The following is a 23,801-nucleotide window of genomic DNA, read 5'->3' on the forward strand; positions in this document are numbered from 1 at the left end:
GTCGGAAAAGAAAGAAACGAAAAATACCCTCATTAACACTGCTCTTTAACAAGTTCAGCAAATGGGCTTCAGGCGTTCTAAACAGCAGCAATTAAAAAATAACTTTAGATTTCATACATTTCTTCCAGTAGGATGAAAAGCTGAGGTATGTTAACTTTAATTTTATGGTTTGCGTGAATACCGAGTTCGATTACTCCCTGTCAAAGCAGAAATCAGCCTCTTACAGGGAATAAGTGCTAATTAAGCAAAACAGAGTAAGCATGTTATATGAAGTATATTTGATTCTTTCCTGTGCACTTTGGCTGCACAAGCTCTAACCACAGTTTCCGGAGGGACCATCAGTGCTCCCTAAGAATGCCAATGCAGTGTTCCATCCAGTTAGTGGGGTGCAGAGACCAGTCAGAATGCTGATGCTTTCCACAAAGGAGATGGGGCTAGGGAGGCAAATGCAATCAGGGAGTATTAGCTCTGTCTTGTGTGCCTGCTACAAAACCGTGTCCTCTCAAGACTGCTCTATCCCTTCTTTGCTTTATTCGTGTATGTGTAAGTTTGTATATGTAAGCTTTACAAGTCTCTCCTAAGAGAAAACTGAAAATGCCCAGGAAAAAGACAAAACTGCTTCAACAGAGAAAGGTCTCTCTGTTCCAGTTGAAGAGGATATAGAGTTAATAACAGGAAATATCCATCCCCTGAAACTCTATGAAACATGGATGCTTCCACAATTTACTCAAGGTCTCACTGACCAGGCTATAAGTAATTTTAATTATTATTTCTTATGGTTATGGTTGATAAAAAGTCTCAGTGGTATGCTAAAAATCTTTAACACTTGTTGACCTTTTTTCTTGATAGCTTTCCTCCTCCCAGGCTCCAGCCAACAGTAGCAGTAACAGATATCCAGATCTTAAGAGGATAGAAGTATAATGGTGCACTGAATATGGAAAGGAAGAACCAGTAATGGTTCCTATACATTCATAACGCGAATCAGCATCAAACTAAGCTTCCCCAAGAAGAAGCTGACAGCAAATAGTTCCTCCTCTTAATGAACTGAGGAAACAACTTTGAAGTTATCCGTAGCCACCGCTTCTGAAGCAACCAGTAGCTTTGCAACTATTAGTTTACTTGTATTAGATTAATTTATATTAGAGTTTATTTAATGCAATTGCTCACAAATTTTAAACCATTTTGTAGAGTAGTGTTCTGTATCTGTTTAAATGAAATGCTTTCCTAAGCTCAAAATCAGTGTTTTTATGTTGTGTAAATTATGAAATTACTGTGAAATATCTGGTAAACTTGATAGGAAACCCCAGATGTCAGCACTTTGCTGGGCAGGAGTTAAAGTGGCCCACACCATTAGCCCTCATCAGGAGCAGTAGCAGTGGGCTAAGTCATAAGGGCACGCCCGTCCATTACACTCACCCAGGATACTGTGAGTGAGAAACAAAGGGCAGTCAGACAGGGACCTCTATGCTCAGATTCCACTGCCAAGAAATGGCCTAAGTCAGCTCTTGTTGTTGAAGAAAATAACCCTTTAGGAATCAGACTGAATCCTATTTTAAGTTTTAGAGGAAGAAGGATACTATTTAAACATTGATGAAATGTGCCTCTCTTTTTATATCAGCATAGAAATTTATTTGAATTCAAAAGAATATGGTTATATTTAGCATAGTGTAATAATTATCTAAAGCACATATCATCGTTGGCTCTGAAACAGTTCTAAAGATGTCATTCTTTTGAAGTCAAAAAATATGCAGTAAAAATGGACAAGGAAGCAAAAATATGAAAAAAACAAGTTTGCTGAGTATGGGAAGTTGTTACAAGAGGGGCACAACAAGATAATGTAACAGAGTCCAAATTACATAACATGCAGCAAGGAGTTCTCTTGCTTTAACAACTCCTAGAAATTAAACCAGTAATCTCAATGCAAGAATATCACCACTGGGTTATTTAACAGGACAAATTTTCTGAGGGACACAGGTAGTAATTCACTCTACTTCCCCTTTCTCTAATATCTTTTCTCACACCAATTTCTTTTCTTTCCTCGAGGATAGATTTTATCCTGTTGAAAACAATTTTAGTTTTATTTGTAAAGTGGAGTAAATAATATCCTGAGTGAAGTAGGCAGAGTTTTAGCTGAAGATGCTCAGGAATCAAACTTTTGAAAAAGGCCAATCAGCTAGCTAGCTAGCAGTTACCATCAGTGGCTTGCAGAAAAAAAAATTACAGATGATATGTTTGCTAAATAGATAAAAAGAATAAGCAGTTTAGAATGGGCGAAAAATCCCAGGATCTACTGTGACCTAGACCAGAGGTGCCTAAACTTTTTGGAACCAGGGACCGGTTTCCTGGAAGCAAATTTTTCCAGGGAGGGGGGGCGGGGTGTGTGAGGTTCAGGCGGTAATGTGAGCCATAGGGAGCAGCAGATGAAGCTTAGTTGGCTTGCTTGCGACTCACCTCCTGCTGTGCAGCCCGGTTCCTAAGAGGCTGTGGACTGGTACCCGTCCAAGGCCAAGGGGTTGGGAACCCCTGACCTACACACTCAAAAGCAGACAGTTGACCTTTGATTAAGCCCATTTTCCTGTGGAGTGAGCCATAAGGGGCTCCAAGACACAGTTTGGTTTCAATGTTTCAGTGTTCACAGCCAGAGGGCAAACTCAGAATGTCTCCTCCTCTTGCAAAAACTGGACCACGGATGAGAAGTCTTTTTTTTTGAGTAGCCCTTCACGCACAACATCCCTGCAGATCTGATGGGCTTGACTGCCCAGAAGGACTGGGCTCTTCGTGCTGGTAGCAGAGTCTCATGCTAATCCCAGATCCTTAGCCATTATAGTGTTGCTCCGAATCCGCCCTGATAGTAATTAGCCGAGGGAACTCCATCCATCACCCCAGGTACAGGATTATAAGTGTCACTTGACCAACATTGTCCTGAGCTCGTATTTAGGATTTTAGCCAAGAGTTTTGGGTCAAGCCCTAACCTGAGTCCCAGATTCATAGCTTCAGCAGTTCCAATCCTACTAATAGCTAACAGCAAGTTTGTGCAGATCTTCGAAGCCTGGCCAGTCCCAACAGCTCCACGATGCACCACATGGGAGCCCATGCACCACAGCAGCTCAACTCCTCCCATCCTAAGTGTGAGGTTGCCAGATCGAGCCATTCCCACACTACCAGAAACAGGGGCATCCGTGAAAACCGCTCCCATTTTCTCAACTTCTTTGGCCAATTCTCCGAAAACCATAGGATCAACAGTACTGGAATCTATTAATGGTGAGTCTTTCTTCACTTTTTTTTTGAATTCCATTTGCTCCACAATAAGCTTCTAGTGCATTGATGCATTGTAATAATTCTGTCACCTTTTTCGGCTACATCCCCTGCAGAAGACACTACAGGGTTCATCTGCATCTAGAAGCTCTTTGCATGAATCAGGGAACACATCAACAACGGTGAGTGGCTAGCCATGTTTCATGAGCTCTTTTGCCACTGGACTCCCCACGTTGCCTACTCCAATGAATCCAACTGGAGTCTTGGAAGCTACTGACCTAGAACACAGCGCTGCAAGGCTGGCCACCACTGGCTGCTGCAGACGACTCCCTGTACCGGAGGCCGGAGGTGGCTCCACGGAGACGGAAGGAGGCTGCCACGCTGCCCGCGCCCCTCCTTCTCACGGTGACCTCCTCGACTCCCGGCTCACCCACTGGCTGCTATAGGGTGCGTGATGCGGAGGGCCGGCTCGGCTGTGGCGATTCTTAATACCTCTTTGGTACTAGGTTACACATACAGTTTCACCTAGTGAGCGACTTAACAGAAGGAATTTTTTTCTACGGCATTTTTGTGGCACAGCAGATAGAAGCGAGGTCACTATTTCTTTGAAAAACTGAATTAAAAATTTATAGAAAGTCATGATTCATTCTACAAATATGCTGAGTCAAAGAAACGTGAAAATTGATGCGATGGAGGAAGAGCGCTAGACTTCCCTGATGCTCAACTGGCGCCTTTCTTCTGGTGTCAGAACATGGTTGTGTAACTCCTTTAATCCCAGTGGATTTTCCAAAAATTCCAGAATCTTCAGATTTTGGTAGCCCCTGTTTACTGCCTTTGCCCCCCTATGCCAAATCCCACCCCACCCCGCACACATTTATTTTTTACCAGTTGTCCTCCAGGGTGTTTTTCTTTATATAGTTATTGCAGCAGTTTGTTAGACTACTGACCCCCAGTGCAAATGCCCCTCCCCCCGTTTTCTCACCCTGTGTAGTTTTGTTCCACCTTGACCTGGGCTTGGTCACGTGACTTGCTTTGGCCCAATGGCATATCAAGAGCTGAAGCTTGGAGAGTACTCGTGCTTTAGGGCTTGTCCTCATGGAAACCTGACATGTTAGGAAGCCTGGCTAACCTAGTGGAGACTAGGCACAGGCCACAGCCAGCACCAATGGCCAGACATGTGAAAGCAACCAGCCCCAGTCCAGCAACCAGATGATGGCAGCCTCAGTAGTCACCTCAGGTGAAAGCAAGATAGATCCACCCAGGAGATCCCAGCCCATTCCGCTGATTCACAAATTGTGAGGAGATAAAGTGCCTGCTGTTTTAAACCACCAAGCTTAGGAGTAGTTCATCACACAGGAAGAGATATAACTATCTTTACTGTTAGATTATCTTCCCATTTTATACCATGTTTCCCCTCAAACGACTGTTCCTTTATCCAAGATTCTAGAAAAGAAATAACAACTGATGAGGCTGATAGAGCCTTAACATTTTTTATAAGTTTTGTAAACTTTTAAAATAACTGTTAATAAAATCAATATTTATTTGATCACAAAATTATTTTCTTCAGTTGCCTTAAGAAGTAATGCAGAATTGTACTAAGTTTATACATTTGGAGGCTCTAAAAATGTGTTATTCCTTGGATTCAAGTCCTAGTGTACTTTATGTGGGCATTCACGTTTGCAAAATGATTCCAGGAAAGTTGCGATTTCATTTTACAACTTTGGCCTAAGGAGTCTTATGATATTTTACCTGAGAAAAAGAACACATTAATTCCACTTTCAGCTATTAAACCCATGGCTTCCTGTATTTTCTAAATTCCCTATCAGTGAAGAAGACTATGTATAGCGTACAAGACCGTCATGATTAGGAGGAAGGTAGTACAGAAAGAGCCCATCAAATTAGGCATTGCCCAGTCACGTCAGTATACTAACGTGGTGAGCCACAGGCAGCTTGAAGCCTGGAAAAAAAGACAGATACAGTGTAATGATTATCCTAAGGATCCGGATAATGATTCCCATGATTTTGTTTTAAATATTAATGGCAGAGGATTCTGGGGAAATGGTGGTGGCTACAGAGAAGATTTTAATCCCTGAATATGCCACCCCTCCCCTAAATACACAACCCCCCACCCCCACAAAGAAGAAAGAAAAGCATCTAGGATAACAAGATCAAAAACCCACAGACAACATCTACAACAAGGTGTCCACATGAACTGCAACATACAGCCAGGTAGGAACAAATCAACAACAGGAAAAAGACCTACATATGTGTATCCCAAGGTGTGTGGGAGGAAGACGAGGGAAGGACTCTCTCTCTCTTTCAGGAGAGCCAAAGGTTACTATGGTTCACGAACTCACTGAGATTGAAAAACTCACTGAGAACAGCGGCAGAAACCGGGAGTGAATGTTGCAGGCTCCACTTTGCAGCTGAGTGCAAGAACTTTGAAATGTTCTGAGGATGCCAAGTGTTCTGGGGTCTGTGAAACCTTGACACCTATCAAACCAAAGCACCATCCCAGAACAAATCCCCATACTCAACAAGGACAGGAAAGAGGAGGCCTGGGTAAATGGGCATAGGAGGGCCGAGGAGGAAGATTTTAGAAATTTTAAGGTCATTTTTTAAAATTATGTTGTGGGGCTTCCCTGGTGGCGCAGTGGTTGAGAGTCCACCTGCCGGGACACAGGTTCGTGCCCCGGTCTGGGAAGATCCCACATGCCGTGGAGCGGCTGGGTCCGTGCACCATGGCCGCTGAGCCTGCGCATCCGGAGCCTGTGCTCCGCAACAGGAGAGGCCACAGCAGTGAGAAGCCCGCGTACTGCAAAAAATAAATAAATCAATAAAATTATGTTGTGAAAATAATAGAAGATAGTGAGCCCTGGAGTTCTGAAGCTAGAAATTATATTCTGATCTATGTTTCCCTCCTAAAGTGGAAACTTATTTCATTTAAAAATGAGTGACAATCAGAGAAGAAAAGGAAATAAAAGGAATCCAAATTGGAAAAGAAGAAGTAAAGCTGTCACTGTTTGCAGATGACATGATACTATACATAGAGAATCCTAAAGATGCTACCAGAAAACTACTAGAGTTAATCAATGAATTTGGTAAAGTTGCAGGATACAAAATTAATGCACAGAAATCTCTGGCATTCCTATATACTGATGATGAAAAATCTGAAAGTGAAATCAAGGAAACACTCCCATTTACCATTGCAACAAAAAGAATAAAATATCTAGGAATAAACCTACCTAAGGAGACAAAAGACCTGTATGCAGAAAATTATAAGACACTGATGAAAGAAATTAAAGATGATACAAATAGATGGAGAGATGTACCATGTTCTTGGATTGGAAGAATCAACATTGTGAAAATGACTCTACTACCCAAAGCAATCTACAGGTTCAATGCAATCCCTATCAAACTACCACTGGCATTTTTCACAGAACTAGAACAAAAAATTTCACAATTTGTATGGAAACACAAAAGACCCCGAATAGCCAAAGCAATCTTGAGAACGAAAAATGGAGCTGGAGGAATCAGGCTCCCTGACTTCAGACTATACTACAAAGCTACAGTAATCAAGACAGTATGGTACTGGCACAAAAACAGAAAGATAGATCAATGGAACAGGATAGAAAGCCCAGAGTTAAACCCACGCACATATGGTCACCTTATCTTTGATAAAGGAGGCAGGAATGTACAGTGGAGAAAGGACAGTCTCTTCAATAAGTGGTGCTGGGAAAACTGGATAGGGACATGTAAAAGTATGAGATTAGATCATTCCCTAACACCATACACAAAAATAAGCTCAAAATGGATTAAAGACCTAAATATAAGGCCAGACACTATCAAATTCTTAGAGGAAAACATAGGCAGAACACTCTATGACATAAATCACAGCAAGATCCTTTTTGACCCACCTCCTAGAGAAATGGAAATAAAGACAAAAATAAACACATGGGACCTAATGAAACTTAAAAGCTTTTGCACAGCAAAGGAAACCATAAACAAGACCAAAAGACAACCCTCAGAATGGGAGAAAATATTTGCAAATGAAGCAACTGACAAAGGATTAATCTCCAAAATTTATAAGCAGCTCATGCAGCTCAATAACAAAAAAACAAACAACCCAATCCAAAAATGGGCAGAAGACCTAAATAGACATTTCTCCACAGAAGATATACAGACTGCCAACAAACACATGAAAGGATGCTCAACATCTTTACTCATTAGAGAAATGCAAATCAAAACTACAATGAGATATCATCTCACACCAGTCAGAATGGCCATCATCAAAAAATCTAGAAACAATAAATGCTGGAGAGGGTGTGGAAAAAAGGGAACACTCTTCCACTGCTGGTGGGAATGTGAATTGGTACAGCCGCTATGGAGAACGGTATGGAGGTTCCTTAAAAAACTACAAATAGAACTACCATATGACCCAGCAATCCCACTACTGGGCATATACCCTGAGAAAACCATAATTCAAAAAGAGACATGTACCAAAATGTTCATAGCAGCCCTATTTACAATAGCCCGGAGATGGAAACAACCTAAGTGTCCATCATCGGATGAATGGATAAAGAAGATGTGGCACATATATACAATGGAATATTACTCAGCCATAAAAAGAAATGAAATTGAGCTATTTGTAATGAGGTGGATAGACCTAGAGTCTGTCATACAGAGTGAAGTAAGTCAGAAAGAGAAAGACAAATACTGTATGCTAACACATATATATGGAATTTAAGAAAAAAAAATGTCATGAAGAACATAGGGGTAAGACAGGAATAAAGACACAGACCTACTAGAGAATGGACTTGAGGATATGGGGAGGGGGAAGGGTAAGCTGTGACAAAGTAAAAGAGCGGCATGGACATATATACACTACCAAACGTGAGGTCGATAGCTAGTGGGAAGCAGCCGCATAGCACAGGGAGATCAGCTCGGTACTTTGTGACCGCCTGGAGGGGTGGGATAGGGAGGGTGGGAGGGAGACGCAAAAGGGAGGGGATATGGAAACATATGTATATGTATAACTGATTAAATTTGTTATAAAGCAAAAAAATAAAATAAAATTTAAAAAAAAAAAAAAAAAAAAAAAGAGACATGTACCAAAATGTTCATAGCAGCCCTATTTACAATAGCCCGGAGATGGAAACAACCTAAGTGTCCATCATCGGATGAATGGATAAAGAAGATGTGGCACATATATACAATGGAATATTACTCAGCCATAAAAAGAAATGAAATTGAGCTATTTGTAATGAGGTGGATAGACCTAGAGTCTGTCATACAGAGTGAAGTAAGTCAGAAAGAGAAAGACAAATACTGTATGCTAACACATATATATGGAATTTAAGAAAAAAAAATGTCATGAAGAACATAGGGGTAAGACAGGAATAAAGACACAGACCTACTAGAGAATGGACTTGAGGATATGGGGAGGGGGAAGGGTAAGCTGTGACAAAGTGAAAGAGCGGCATGGACATATATACACTACCAAACGTGAGGTAGATAGCTAGTGGGAAGCAGCCGCATAGCACAGGGAGATCAGCTCGGTACTTTGTGACCGCCTGGAGGGGTGGGATAGGGAGGGTGGGAGGGAGACGCAAAAGGGAGGGGATATGGAAACATATGTATATGTATAACTGATTAAATTTGTTATAAAGCAACAACAAAATTAAAAAAAAAAAAATGAGTGACAGAAGAGTATTCCATTCACATCCTGTAGAAAATCAGTGAGAAAAAAAAAGAAAAAAGAAGGGTGAAAAGAAAGTTCCAGCAAATCCTGAAAACGTCACAGAAAGACACGTCCACAGAACAAATGAAATTTATTGCCTGATACTGCGGAAAAAGTAAAAGAAATTTTCAAAGGAATAGAAACTGGTTTTAAGAAAAACATAAAAGAAATTAGAAAAATTCAGAAATGAAGTGATTGGAGAATAGCAAGATTTGAAAAGGTGAAAAATTCAGTAAGTAATTTGTTTTAAAAAAATCATGTCTCGAGAGAAGGTTAAACTAGAAGGAACACAAGTTTGAATAAACACAGTGGATAATGTCTCCTTGGAGAAACAGCTGATTTCAAATCCAGCATAAGAAACGAACAAGATGTTCCTGTTACATCTTGTCATATAAGAGAGCTGGGAAGACTTCAAAGACTACTGTGGTTGTGTGGAAAGGACTCAGGAGCCAACTTGAACAGGATCCGTGAACCTAAGAGGGGACAATCTCTGCATCGATATTTATAACAACCTCACTGAAAACAACAACAAAGAAAGAAAATACCTCATTAGTTATCTTTGGAAGAGTCAACCTTTCTCTCTCTTGTTTTTTCTTTTTTTGTAAAACTGGTAAATAAAATAAAAGAAACATTTATTCTTCCTTTCCTAATTAAACTGTAACTCAGGGCAACCAAGTAGTTGATGAAATAATGTTCTAGCTAGTAAATGAATAATCATCTAGTTAGTAGAATATCACCATTTGGTACCCTTAATAAATTAATGGATCTAGACATTGATCATTAATGGCTGCAACGTCACAGTAAGACAGACACTTGATAGTTCCTTTTGGAATTCATCAATATTATCTATGAAGTAAACTTGACAAAAAAATCACACCTGAATTATGTCAGTGCTCTAGATCTATCTACCAACTGACAGTAAATACATGGGCCAAAGGAGCATGATAAATATATAAGCAGAAAGGGGATGCAATCAGCATAATCCAGACAATCAGCATAATCCAGACAGTTGGGAACCCTACTGGATGAATGCTTTGAATTCAAGGACAAATACTTGCAAGAAAAATGAGCAAATTGAGTTCTTTTAAACCTATACTTTAAAAGAAATTGTGTTTGGATCAGCAATCAAATAAATAATGGTTATTAAAATAAAAATACATTTATAGGACAATCAAGGAAACATGAACTGACTGGCTATTTGTTGATATTAAGGAATCATTATTATTTGCGGATGTGTGATAATGACATAGTTGAGCTTAAAAAGGGCAGTTCTTGCATTTTAGAAATATGGATACTGACGTTTTCACTGAGAAAAAGAAATCTGGGATTTGCTTTAAAATTGCTGGGGATGATGGTGGTAGTAGTAAGAGAGGGTGTAGAGAAAATCTATTGGCCTGAAATGGACATTTGATGAGAACAATGGATGAAAGTTTCTACTTCTTTCTCTTTATTTCTGTAGATGTTTGAAATTTTCCATACTAAAACATGTTTTATAAATGTAGATGGCTTGCAATGTGCTCTTCTGAGCTCTCAGAAGGCAAAAAGCCATTCTTAAATTAGGAGCTTTCTTCTCTAGCCAAGAATTCTAATGATAATTTTGTCCCAACTGGCCAGTGCACTCAGATTGCTCTGAGATCTGTTGGTGGAAAAAAAATCAGCACAAACAATAAAGAGGCTCTTCAGTCTTAGAAGAAAACAACAAAGAATAAAGGCTGCTGCTAGGTCTGGGGCAATAGTGTAGTTACCAGTATAAGACAAAATATTAGTTTCTTCCAAAATCCACTTGTTACTACTGTGTATACTTTTGCAGCAAAGTATCTTTTCTACGTTGTCAGCATTAAAGTAAATTTACTATTTAGGTAGCATTTAAATTATCATATACTCAAAGCCTAGGCTGAAATGACATTAAATCTTATTTGGGCCATTGCAGTGTATTCTCCAGTCTTACTTGCTTTGTCTATAACTGTCGTAAAAAGGTGTGAGGAGATCTGCCAATATTAATGCCAGGATTCAAAATGAGTTCTTTGTAGCTTGCTTCCTTCAGGATCTTCTGCCCTCAGACCCATGTATTTACTTAATGCCTCAGATTATTGTATATGTCACATCTTTCCAACTAGAAGACAAGCTCCTTTAAGGGCAGTGACTAGTCTCATCAACATCGAATTTACTCCAACACCAGTGCTTTCAAATTGTGTGTTGCTTAGTATACGTCTGACCGTAAGAAGTTATAGAAACAATTCTACTCTAACTAAATAATAATGATACTACTGCTACTATTTCTACTACTACTGCTAATAAAATGTATGAAATAGAGTATAAATGGGAAAATAAAGATCACACTGGAAATCCCAGACTATAAAATGAATGATCCCAAAGCCACTGGCCAATCCATCGACTGTAAACAGTTACTTGTGAATTGGTCAACATTTAAATGCGTAATTGAGAGAAGGGTTAAAACAAATTTTATTACCAAAAAACACAATTTTTATACCTACAATTTTTGAGCTCAACTAACCTGTAGTTTTAACAGAAATAGAGGACATTCAAAGTGTTCATTCAGTTTCCTAAGTGATCCATTCCCTATCTTTCCTTATGAAACAATCAGTTACAACTCTAATAATTTGTCAAGGATTCACCAATCTCTACTTCCTTTATTTTCCAAGGTTTGGTATCATTACAAAATCAAGTCCTTTGGCAGAATTTAATAGTTTCAAAATCCCTCATCAATATTATTCACTGGGATAAAATAATATGAAAATTTAACAAACACTGACTATGTGCTGAGAAATGATCCTTCAGTGATTCACTCAAGGTGGAGACTAGTATTCAGGCTGCACCTGAGGTAGAACTTGAATTCCAAAGTGGACCTTTAAACCACAGCTCATCTTCTCTTTTTAAAACCATCAGAAAGAAGAAGCCTGTTGCCTGACCTTTGAGATTCTGCAAAGAGACCATATTTAAGTCTTTTGTCCCTTTTAACTTCCCTAGTCCCCTTCTCTACTTTCAGAATAGTGATTCCCAGATAAGTACAATGAGTTCAAACAGTGTGGTTAAAGGGGTAATTAGTCTGCTCTGCAGCCAAGTTACTCACAGAATAAAAAAGTTGGCTTTCACAGTTGTTACCTTCTTCCTGGGCTTTGTTTAGAGGGGTCTCAGCTCAAGCAAGCAACCTGTCGGCAGCCTGAAATAACTCTGTGGAAATCTAATGGCATATATGTAAAATATGTCTATGAAACCTTTTATTCAATCTTAGGTGCATAATTTTACTACTTCTTTAGGCCTGGAAAAGGATATTCAGCTACAAAAGGACAGAAAAGAAAATGTGTATAATACCTCATGCCCTCCTCACACCCTAGAACCTTATTTTACCCCTGTTTCATCAGAAAATGATGTATACTGTAAGAAACATTTTTAAAATTAGTTGATCAAATATTTAAGTGCACTAAGTCTCTGTATTTATTAAAGCAAATATAGTTACCTTTCTGTCCCTTTCTAAAAGAAAGCAAAAGATACAGTTCTTTTTTCTTAAGACTCAGGGTTTATGGATATTAATTATTACACTATATTGACACCCAGACATGTTTATAGGAGGCTTTTGAGACATACAGAGCTATTTATTCCCATACCAAATGGCACTTCTTTTTCCTCTGCCTTCTGCTTGTATTTTTTCTGTTGCGATTATATCCTACTGAGGCTGCTACATGTCTTTGTTTGAGTTGAGGTTCTAAAGGTAAGACTGTATAGTCTCCTTTTTACAGAATAATAATGGGTTTTATGACTGTTTGCCTTCAGAAGCCTCTTTTTCCACTCATTCTCATTTCATATCTATGGTGAGGTGTCGAAAACAGATGAGTTAGTTCTGAACTGGTGATATATAAATCAATTATTATTTGATTCATATTCAAAGCAGCTCCTCCTAAAATAGCGGCCTTCCTGCCTGTGGGATGTAGTCTAACCTACTGCCTGGATCTACACCCACCAACATCCATATTTTGTCTATTGTTACCTTGGACACTTGTAGGAACTGAGTGAGTTTCTGTTTCTATAGTGTCCATTGACAGACAAATGAATAAAGAAAATACGGCACATATGTAGAATGGAATGTTATTCAGCCTTAAAAAATAAGGGAATCTTGCCATTTGCAACAACTTGGATGAACCTTGAGGGCATTATGCTAAGTGAAATACGTCAGAGAGAGAAAGACAAACACTGCATAATCTCACTTTTACGTGTAATCTAAAAACGCTGCTCTCACAGAAACCGAGTAGAATGGTGGCCGTCAAGGGCTGGGGAGTGGAGGAAATGGGGAGTTGTTGGTCAAAGGGTATAACCTTCCAGTTATAAGATGAATAAATCCTGGGAGTCTGATGTACAGCATGGTGACTATAGTTAACAACACTCTATTGCATACTCAAAATTTTGTTTCCGAGATAGTAGATCTTACATGTTCTCATCACACACACACACACACACACACACACACACACACACACAAAAGGTAATTAATTGTGTACGGTCATAGATGTGTTAACTAACCTTATTGTGGTAATCACTTTGCAATATATACATGTATCACATTATGATGTTGTACACCTTCAACTTATACAGTGTTATATGTCAATTACATCTCAATAAAACTGGAAAGAAGAAAAAGATTCACATGGAGAAGGGTGAGGCTGGTAGAAAACAGCCACTGCCTTGAGCAGTACCGAGGTGGGCGGAAAGCCATGGGCCTCTATTAGCACTGCTGGGTAGGTTCTGTTCCCACGTGTGGGAAGGGGGTAGGACAGCACAGCTGTGATCCTTATTGCAGACCCTAGGCAGCCTCAGGCAACTTTTCAAAGTTAGTTGCTGAAAACCAATAAATGAAATTATAAAGAAGAATTACATAAATGCCTTTATTCTACTTCTGGTCCTCTTGGCAACTTTTTCCATCTAAAAGCTGCACCCTGCAGTTCTCAAAGCAGGAACATTAACATGGATCAGAAGTTTCCAAACTTTTCATCATCAACCCCTACACCAAAAGAAAAGTTGAAATTTTATGACCCCTAGTATATGAAGTACCTTGTGTGTTTTTAACATTTATCAAGAGAACATTTAACAGTTACCTACTATGTGCCAAGAGAAAATAAAAATAAGACACAGACTTTCAATGCAGACTTTGTTCCGGTATTATTCTTCGTTTTGACTTCAGTATAAGAACTATTGAGCTATTTGCTGTCCCAATAAGGGGATAAGCAGACGATTACAGAATCCTGTGATCTCTTCCCAAGTTTGCAACTATAGGGTTGGTCCTAGAATTGCTCAATAACTTTGTATTTTGATTTAAGGGGAAACTAAAAGAACTTCCTGTCCCAAAGTAACTCTGCTTTGTGGAGACTGGAGGTGCCCTGCAATTGACTCAAGATACTGTTTATTTGTTTAAACAGTTCAATGAGTAGTTTCTATTTAACAAGTGAGCACAAATTTTCACAACAGTACCTACCCCATGACATAGCTCAGACGAAAACTCTGAGGGAAAGGAAAACTATATGGGCAAAAAGTCCAGGTTCCATCCACTGTACATGGGATATTGATAGGCTTGTAAAACTTACAGGGGTACCTGGAGGTACCCAGGAGCCCTGGGTATTTAGTATACAGATCAGCAAAGGATGGTGGAAAATAAGACGACACCAGGTCAGGGGACAAATTAAGCAGGTGAAGCTGGTCCTTTATACTCTTTTCCCTTCTGATACACCACTGCTCTGTCATGTCCAGAATATGTTCTGTATCCTCAGTAGACCTACACACACACACACACACACGTGTAGCACACAAACATGCACGTATGCATGCATGTACACATACATGGACTTCCCAGTCTTCTCAGTTAAAATTCAGCTTGTAGTAACTAAAGAAAATTTATAATGCTCTATATTTTATAGATTTTAAAAATACTTGCACTTTAAGAGAAAACTTTTCATGTCTGAAAATCCCTTCTCACGAAGGAAGTTATTTCTGATATTGGAGGTTGACAGTTTCACAGAGAAAACTTCAGGAGCACAGAGATATGCCTGACCCTCTCCACACGCACCATCTGGGGAGAATTCACCAACACAGAGGCTCAACCCCTCTGCTAAGTCAAAATCAAGTATCCCAACATCATTATTTCACAGAGAATACCCTACCTCATGTTAGGCATTCATATGTATTTTATTTGTTGAAGAGAGGAAGAAGATATAAAGGAGGGAATCATCCGAAATTACAGAGGACGGCATTTAAGTCAATATAGATATTTAAATTTAAGGTAAAATTAAATGATAATTTGAAATTATATGTGGAGTTTTATTTACTAAAGAATATTTTGGAAAGTTCAACTCCTATTTTCACTTATGTTTTCAGAGAAGGTATTTGGTCCAAATGAAGAATACCTTCAATTATTGTTCTTTTATTGCAAGCAAAAAAGGATTTATACTTCTTTTCATGAAATATGGTTGTTTGACAACAGAAGGATAAATATTTTATATTTTTAGAAACAACAGTCAGGCTACTGATATTCTTAATTAGTTTTAATAAATCTGAATGCTTCTTATCATCTACTCTTTAGCTTGTACCTGAGGAGTTGAATACCTCCGGGAAGATACGTGCTCCAGACCCGTAAATATGCAGTTCACAGAGCCCACCACCAGAGGGCAATAAAGAAGTCAAATCTTGAAACCATGGAGTGAAAATAGTGGGAGTTTAAATAAAAGCAACATTTCACAGTATGCTTTTCTGACCAACGTTATATCTAATAACTTAATGGATTGTATGTACGTGGATTCTGAAAAGTCAGCAGCACACTTCACTGGTCAATTTCTATGATAAGGGGAACGTAATTGGAGTGTAGAAAAACAGTATACTTACATCTTAAAATTCCACCCCTACAGAATCTACTACTCACTATTGAAAAATGGTAAGAAGAATAGCTTTCTGTGTCTCAGTCACCAGTTAACATTTTCAAGAGTAGAATTTATCTTCCTATGATGCTCAAATACACAGGAAAAATGCATATCTAGGACAATGGATAAACTCTATATGACATGTGAAAATAATTATTCAAATGGAAAAAGTAAAAGATCTACAAGGAACAGTTTTATATGCATTAGTGTGGATATATACATAAAGAGGCTCTAAGAAACATAAAAATCACTTCCAGGAAGTAATTTTAGGTAGAAGAGAATTAACATGGATGAGGAAGAAAAGAGAGTTGGTTTTAAGATAGTTTCATTTACTTGTTTTTTTGTGTGTTTATTTATTTGTTTTATTTATTTGGTCTTTGGAATATAAGGAAACAGTGGCTTTCACATCCGTATCCCAGTGGAACAAAGGGACCGAGGTCTATACTGGAGCCCAGCCATTGTTTGACTACCTTGTAATAATACTGGTGAAATACAGCCAAATCATTTGAACTACAAGCATCCTCTCTGACAATAATCTTAAGACATCAACATTATAAATTAAAGAAAGGAAAGAGAGAATACTGTTTTCTTTAGAGAGAAAATACAGATTCTGGATCAAATCAATAATGTCAGCAAACCTCACGGGTATAAAATATTCTGCTGCCTATCATTCAGATCATGCCTCTAGAAGAGGGAAACTGGGTGATAATTTCCCCAGATTTTATATTTAATTCAAATATTTTAGGTAAGAGGCATCTCTGGTAAAGCACTGTATCATTGATTTTTTCCAATAGGATAGCTCACAGGAGTTCCTCTTTCCTTCTCAAATACATATGGGGAAATGGAACTGGGTGTGGGTTAGAGGAACTATCTAAATAGAGCATAGTAATCAACAGTTTGTTTTTTAAACATAGAAATTTCTATTTAAATTGTTTCCAGAGACAGAAACACACAGAGACAATTCCATGTGACAACAGTGGAAGAGACCAGAGTGATGCAGCTGCAAATCAAAAAATGCCAACACCAGTGATTGATGGCCACCACCAGAATCTGGTTAAGACAAAGAAGGATCCTCCCCTCGAGGCGTCAGAAAGAACATGGCCCTCTCAACACTCTGAGTTTGATCTTCTGGCCTCTAGAGCTGTGATAAAATAAATTTCTGTTCTTTTAAGCTAACAAGTTTGTGGTATCTTGTTATGGTAGCCCTAGAGATAACGGTATTTGATTCCTGAGATGGCAACTGTATTCTGGCTATGTAATGACTATTCCAAGACGATCAACAGACACAAAGATAAAGAAAGGCAAAACTGAGACTAAGCCCAGTTCTTTTTATTCCCAGAATAATAAATGATTTTTTAATTAATTTACATCTCTTTGTCTAACCCCTCTGCTTTTCAAAAGACTATGTGCGACCAATCGAATATTAACATGTTATACTTTCCTTTTACTTCATCTCAAATTATTTCTAATTCCCCTTATGAGTTCTTACTTGACCCATGAATTATTTAGGAATATACTGTTTAATTTCCATTTGTGATTTTCAACAAATTTCTTTCTGTTAACGATTTCTTATTGCATTCTGTTGTCATCTGAGAGCACTCTTTGTATTGTTTATATCCTTTAAAATGTACTGAAATTTGTTTTATGGCCTAGCATACAGTATATCCATGTGCATTTGTAAAGAATGTATATTCTGATGCTGTTGGGTGGAATGTTTTATAGATGGCTGTTAGGTCTAGTTGATTGATAATGTTGTGCAAGTTTTTTTTTTTAATTTTCTTGTTGATTTTCTGTCTGTTCTGCTATTGAAAGAAAGGTACTAAAGTATCCAACTATTATTGTAGAACTGTCTGTTTCTCTTTTCTGTTGTGTTGATTTTGCTTCATTGTATTTTGAAGTTCTGTTGTTAGGTGCATATAAGTTTATAATTATTATACATTCTAGATGCTATAATCCTTTTATCAGTTTAAAATATCTTTGTCTCTAGTAAAAATTTTCGTCTTAAAACATTTTGTTTCTGATATTTTCTTAGCCGCTCCAGTTTTGTTGTTGTTGTCTTGTTTTGTTGTGTTGTTACTGTTATGGTATATCTACTCCAACCCTTTTACACTTCACCTATATATTTTCTTGACTCTAAAGTGGGTCACTTTCTTGTTGATGTTATATACATATATAACTGCATATTACATTCAAAAATCACATATATAATAACAAACTATGGCAGACTTTGAACTGGACCTTTTATTTTTTTCGGTACGCAGGCCTCTCACTGTTGTGGGCTCTCCCGTTGCAGAGCACAGGCTCCGGACACGCAGGCTCAGCGGCCATGGCTCATGGGCCTAGCCGCTCTGCGGCATGTGGGATCTTCCCAAACCGGGGCACGAACCCGTGTCCTCTACATTGGCAGGTGGACTCTCAACCACTGCGCCACCAGGGAAGCCCTGAACTTCACCTTTAAATGAGTATGATTTAGACAGTAGAGCTTCCCTACCAAATGCAAATAACTCACTTGAACTCTCTTTTTTTGTAAAGGACAGACCAAGTCTTCCAAGGGGAATTCTTGAACTCATTAGATATGTGATATTCATTATAATTAGTTGCATTTAACACCACAGAAAGGACTTGATCAAAGGCTATTTTACTCTTTTCTTCCTCACTGGATGATTAGCTAGGTTCATTTTTAAATGAAAGATATACTCTAGATATTTCAATGTAGGGCATCTCTTCCTTTCAAATCTCAGAAAGAAAGGTGTGCTTCAGTTTCCCTGCAGAAAGCTCTAGTATCTTGCCCCCCTTTTGAAAGAGGAACGAATCCTTCTTTCTCTATTCTTCTTTGTCTTCTTCCCTTCATCAGCAATGAGCCTCTTTATCATTTTTGTCAGCCCAAAGAATAATTTTTCTCTTTCCAGGCCATTCAAAAATTGTACACTACAAAGTAAACGGAAAGAGCTTTATTTATAAAAATAAAACAGCTATGGCATTAGTTCTTAAAGAGTATAAAATTTTGATCCCTCATTCCAACAAAAAGTCTTGTTAGCATTTAGGGTTCAATGAGAGGCAATAAACAAAAATGTTTTGGTGACTCATTTGACATCTTTACTAATAGGTTTGAATTCATACTGGTGAATATCAGACATATTTGTGTTAGGCAATTAAAATTAAATTATATCTAGACATCTTTTAAATTACCATATTAACATTAACAAGTAATCTTAGAACTCATCTTGAGAGTAAAAGGTACTTTTATACTTTATAATGAAAAAATCAATAAAATGTGCCTTTATGCAGAGAAAATGTAATTATAATACCAATTAATGTTAACTGGTCACTTTTTTATTGAAGTAGAGTTGACATACAATATTATGTTAGTTTCAAGTGTTCAACATAGTGATCCAACATCTAAATACATTTGAATTGGTCACCATGATAAGTCTAGTAACCATATATCACCATACAAAATTATTACAGTATTATTGACTATATTCCTTATGTGGTAGATTGCATCCCCAAGACATTTATTTTATAACTGGAGATTTGTACCACTTAATCCCCTTCACCTATTTCTCTCAGTCCCCTATCCCCCTTCCCCTCTAGTAATCACCAGTTTGTTCTCTGTATCTACAAGTTTGTTTCTGTTTTCTTTTCTTTGCTTTATTTTTTTAGATTTCACATATAAGTGAAATCATACAGTACTTGTTCTTCTCTGCCTGACTTATTTCACTTAGCACACCTAGTACTCTAGGTCAATCCATGTTGTTGCAAGTGAAGATATTTCATTCTTTTTTAGGACTAAGTAATATTTCATTATATATATGTGTATATATACACCACATCTTCTTTATCCATTCATCTATTTATGGACACTAGTTTCTTCCATATCTTGGCTATTATAAGTAATGCTCCAATGAACAGAGGGGTGCATACAGCCTTTCTTATTAGTGTTTTTGTTTTCTTTGGATAGATACTCAGAAGTTGAATTGTTTCATCATACGGTAATTCTATTTTTAACATTTGGGGGAACCTCTGTACTGTTTTCCATAGTGGCTGCACCAATTTACATTCCCACTAACAGTGCACAAGGGTTCCCTTTTTGATGATGGCCATTCGGACAGGTGTAAGGTGATATCCCACTGTGGTTTTGATTTGCATTTCCCAGATGATTAGTGATATTGAGCATCTTTTCATGTGTCTTTTGGTCATTTGTATGTATTCCCAAAGCAATGTAACCCCGATCAAAATACCAATGGTATTTTTCACAGAATTAGAACAAATAATCCTAAAATTTGTATAGAATCATCCAAACAAACAAACAAAAAACCTCCAATAACCAAAGCTATATTGAGAAAGAAATACAAAGCTGGTGGTACGACATGCACTGATCTCAGACTATACTACAAAGCTATAGTAATCAAAACAGTATGGTATTAGCATAACAACAGACACATAGGTCAGTGGAATAGAATAGAGAGCCCAGAAATGAACCCACAGTTATATGATCAATTAATCTACAACAAAGGAGGCAAGAACATACAATGAAATAAAGACAATAAATGGTGTTAGGAAAATTGGACAACTACTTGCAAAAGAGTGAAACTGAATTATTTCCTTACACTATACATAAACATAAATTTAAAATGGATTGAAGACTCACATTTAAGACCTGAAACCATAAAACCCCTAGGAAAAATACATTGACATCGATCTTAGCAATATTTTGGGGGGGTCTATCTCCTCAGGCATGGCCAACAGAAGTAAAATTAAACAAGTGTGATTATATCAAACTGAAAACCTTTTGCAGAGAGGAGAAAACCATCACAAAATGAAAAGGTAACTTACTGAATGAAAGATTTTTTCAAATGATATATCTGATAAGGAGTTAATATCCAAATTATCTAAAGAAATCATACAATCTAATATCAAAACCCCCCAGATATTCCAATTTAAAAATGGGCAGAGAACCTGAACTGGTTACTTTTTAAAGTGTTTCATACAGTACTTAGATGCATTCTTTTTTCATTAGCCTTGAATATCAATACTCTTAACGTCTCCGTTTATAAATGAAGAAATTAAGGAATGGAGAGATAAATGACTTGTCTAAGGTACAAAACTTATTACAAAAAAGATTATACTAAACCAGACCTCTGATTCAGATTCCTATACTTTAATCATTATGGCTTACTGCAGAAGATTAGAGACAGAATTTGACATTGAAAGCTTAGATTCCAGTTTTTAATGAGACTTCTTCACCATGCCTTTATGTCTAAGGGAAAAAATTCTGGTCTGTACTGCCATTAATGATAATACTGCTTTAGAGAAATGTTCTGGAGGGAAAGGATATTATTCAAATTTATTTTTAAAGGTTTTTTTTGGTTTGACTTTGTTTCTTAATTTTCTCATGCTAGGATGGGAGGGCAAACCAAACCTAAACTAACAATACCAACTATATGTGTGTGCGTGTGAGTGTGCCTGTACTTATAAGTATGAAAATACAACTTACAAGAAAAGGCAAGGCCAGAATCTATAAGGCTAAGGATTTCGACTTTATCTTAGATGCAAGAGAAAGCAATTAAATGAAAAGATAGTTGTGTAGATACTAGGCTGTTCAAGTAGAGCAAAGGAGAAATGGTAGTGGCTAAGATGGTGGCAATGAAGATGAAGAGAAACATTATGTATGTGATGAGAGAGAGAGAGAGAGAGAGAGAGAGAGAGAGAGATGAGATTCCAGAGGACCTAATGATGCAGTCTATGCAGAAAGTGAAGAAAAGGAAGGAATTGAGGATCATTCCCAGGTTTTTGCACTGAGTTAGTTTTTGTGTGAATCATGGCACCATTCACTGAGGAAGAAAAGATTTGCAGGATGGGACAGTTTGGAAGAAGGAATAATTGAAGTTTCATTTTAGACATCTTAGTTGTAGAGACGTCAAGCAGTGTTCCTCATATTTCTCCAATGAAAAGAATCACCTGGGGATCTTATTGCACATATGGATTATCACCTTTTCTGCCAGAACTTCTGGTTTGGTAGTCTGAGTTGAACACAAAGTACTGGATTTTCTCACACTGCAGAAGAAAAAAAACACACTGAAGGAGGTGGGAAAGAGCTAACCTAAGTAACTTTGGAAAACAGTATTTTAATACACTGTCATTAACCATGCACAATATATACTGAAAAGCTAAAGACAAAAAGAAATGTACACAAATATTGAACTTGTTAGTAAATTTATTTTTCACACGTGTACAGGTTAATGATTTTTTAAATATTTTATGTGTATTCCAGAATTGAGCAAATGACTAAATAGACTGCAAATAATGAGAATCAGGTTTCTAATTGTTAAAGAGTGACAAATAAGGAAAGGGTAAGGGAGGCTAGAATAAACCCTGTGGTGTTGGATTGGAATCAAGGTATCAATTTGAATTCATATATCAACTTGAAGTTATATATATATATGTAGGTAGACAGATGATAGATAAGGTGTGTGTGTGCACACGTGTGTGTGTATACACACACACCCAGATAGATAATATGAAAATAGAGATACTTGTATATTTTTATGTATTCGTATATATATTTTTAGCTCTCTCTGCTGAAAACACAATGAGGTAGCTTGGATAGTGATAAATCCACCTCATACCAAGATTCTGGTTTCTGAATACCATTATTAATGCAAGGAACAAGAACTCCATGGAGAAATGACTGATTCAAGCCTGAGACAGAAGAAAGTAAAAGATGGGTCTGGAGCATTTTGTGGTGTCAGAAAGTAAGATATTACTCCAAAAACTGTATGGCCATGTAGGAAAAATATAGGAGACAGCTGGAAGGAGTACCAGTGACCAAATATGGAACACTTTGAGAAACAAAACTATTAATGATAGTAATAAATTTTAACCCGTAGAATAAAATAAATATCCACAAGTTCACACTGATGTATGTATATATATGAACAAATAACCAGATAAATACATAAATGAATGAGAAGAACAGCTCTTTCTTATACTCAAATTATAGTTAATAAATGTAGAGGGAATGATGGGAATAGAAAATGAACAATCATCAAACACCACAGTAACTGGTGGAGTCAAAAATTATTGATGGATGCTAAAATTAGTATGGGAAAATTAAACAAGAAGCAGAATATTTGAACAATCTCAAATAATTACAAAGGGAAAAATAGTGATTTTGCAGCTATCATTATAACTAAGTCATCAAGGTTAGCATCCCCAGTAGTGAGACATACAGATTTGTTTGTAGCTCTAATATGTACTGAAAATGCCATAATATCTCTCCTGAAGTCTTCTTGTCAAGAAATTCATATCCTCAGTCTAACCATGAGAAAATATCAAACAAACCCGATTTGAGAAAAATTCTACAAAATGACTGCATAAGATTTTCCATTAGTTCAAGGTCATAACAGACAAAAAAAGACTGAGGAACTATCCTAGATTAGAGAAGAATGGGGAGATATGACAAGCAAATGCAATAAGGGATCCTAGATTTGAATCTGGACCACAAGACAATAGGCAATATTTGAATACGAGTCTATAAATCATTAGTAGCATTGTGACAATGTAAACTTTCTGCTTTCAATAATTATACTCTAGTAATATAAAATGTTAACATTTGGGGAAGCTGAGTAAAGGGTATATGGGAACTCATACTGCTATGTTTGAAGTTTTTTGATAAATAAGATTTGATAACACAGTTTTATAAAAACTTAGTTTGGACATTTCTGAACCTCTTTTTTGTTTCCTTATGGAACAAAGTTGCTTGTTTAGGGATAATACTAATTCAATGGGGGTAAGATTTACACAGGACCAACCCTAACATTCATAGTGTGTGGCACAGGAAACACCTTTGAATGGCCATTTCAAGGAACAATATACTTAAGTGT

General features: G+C 37.4%; 1 pseudogene across 1 annotated transcript in view; it reads right to left on the reverse strand.

The window, feature by feature from the left end:
• Nucleotides 1-440: 440 nt before the first annotated feature.
• Nucleotides 441-23,801, reverse strand: part of LOC309799260 (3-hydroxyisobutyrate dehydrogenase, mitochondrial-like) — a 141,066-nt pseudogene continuing 117,705 nt past the window's right edge. Inside the window, exon 2 of the transcript in view lies at nucleotides 441-3,695. The product of the transcript in view is annotated as a 3-hydroxyisobutyrate dehydrogenase, mitochondrial-like (transcript). The remainder of the gene's footprint in view (nucleotides 3,696-23,801) is intronic.

The sequence above is a fragment of the Mesoplodon mirus genome (genome assembly GCF_964341445.2).
Source record: "Mesoplodon mirus genome assembly, chromosome: 3".
In the NCBI taxonomy this organism is placed as follows: Eukaryota; Metazoa; Chordata; class Mammalia; order Artiodactyla; family Ziphiidae; genus Mesoplodon; species Mesoplodon mirus.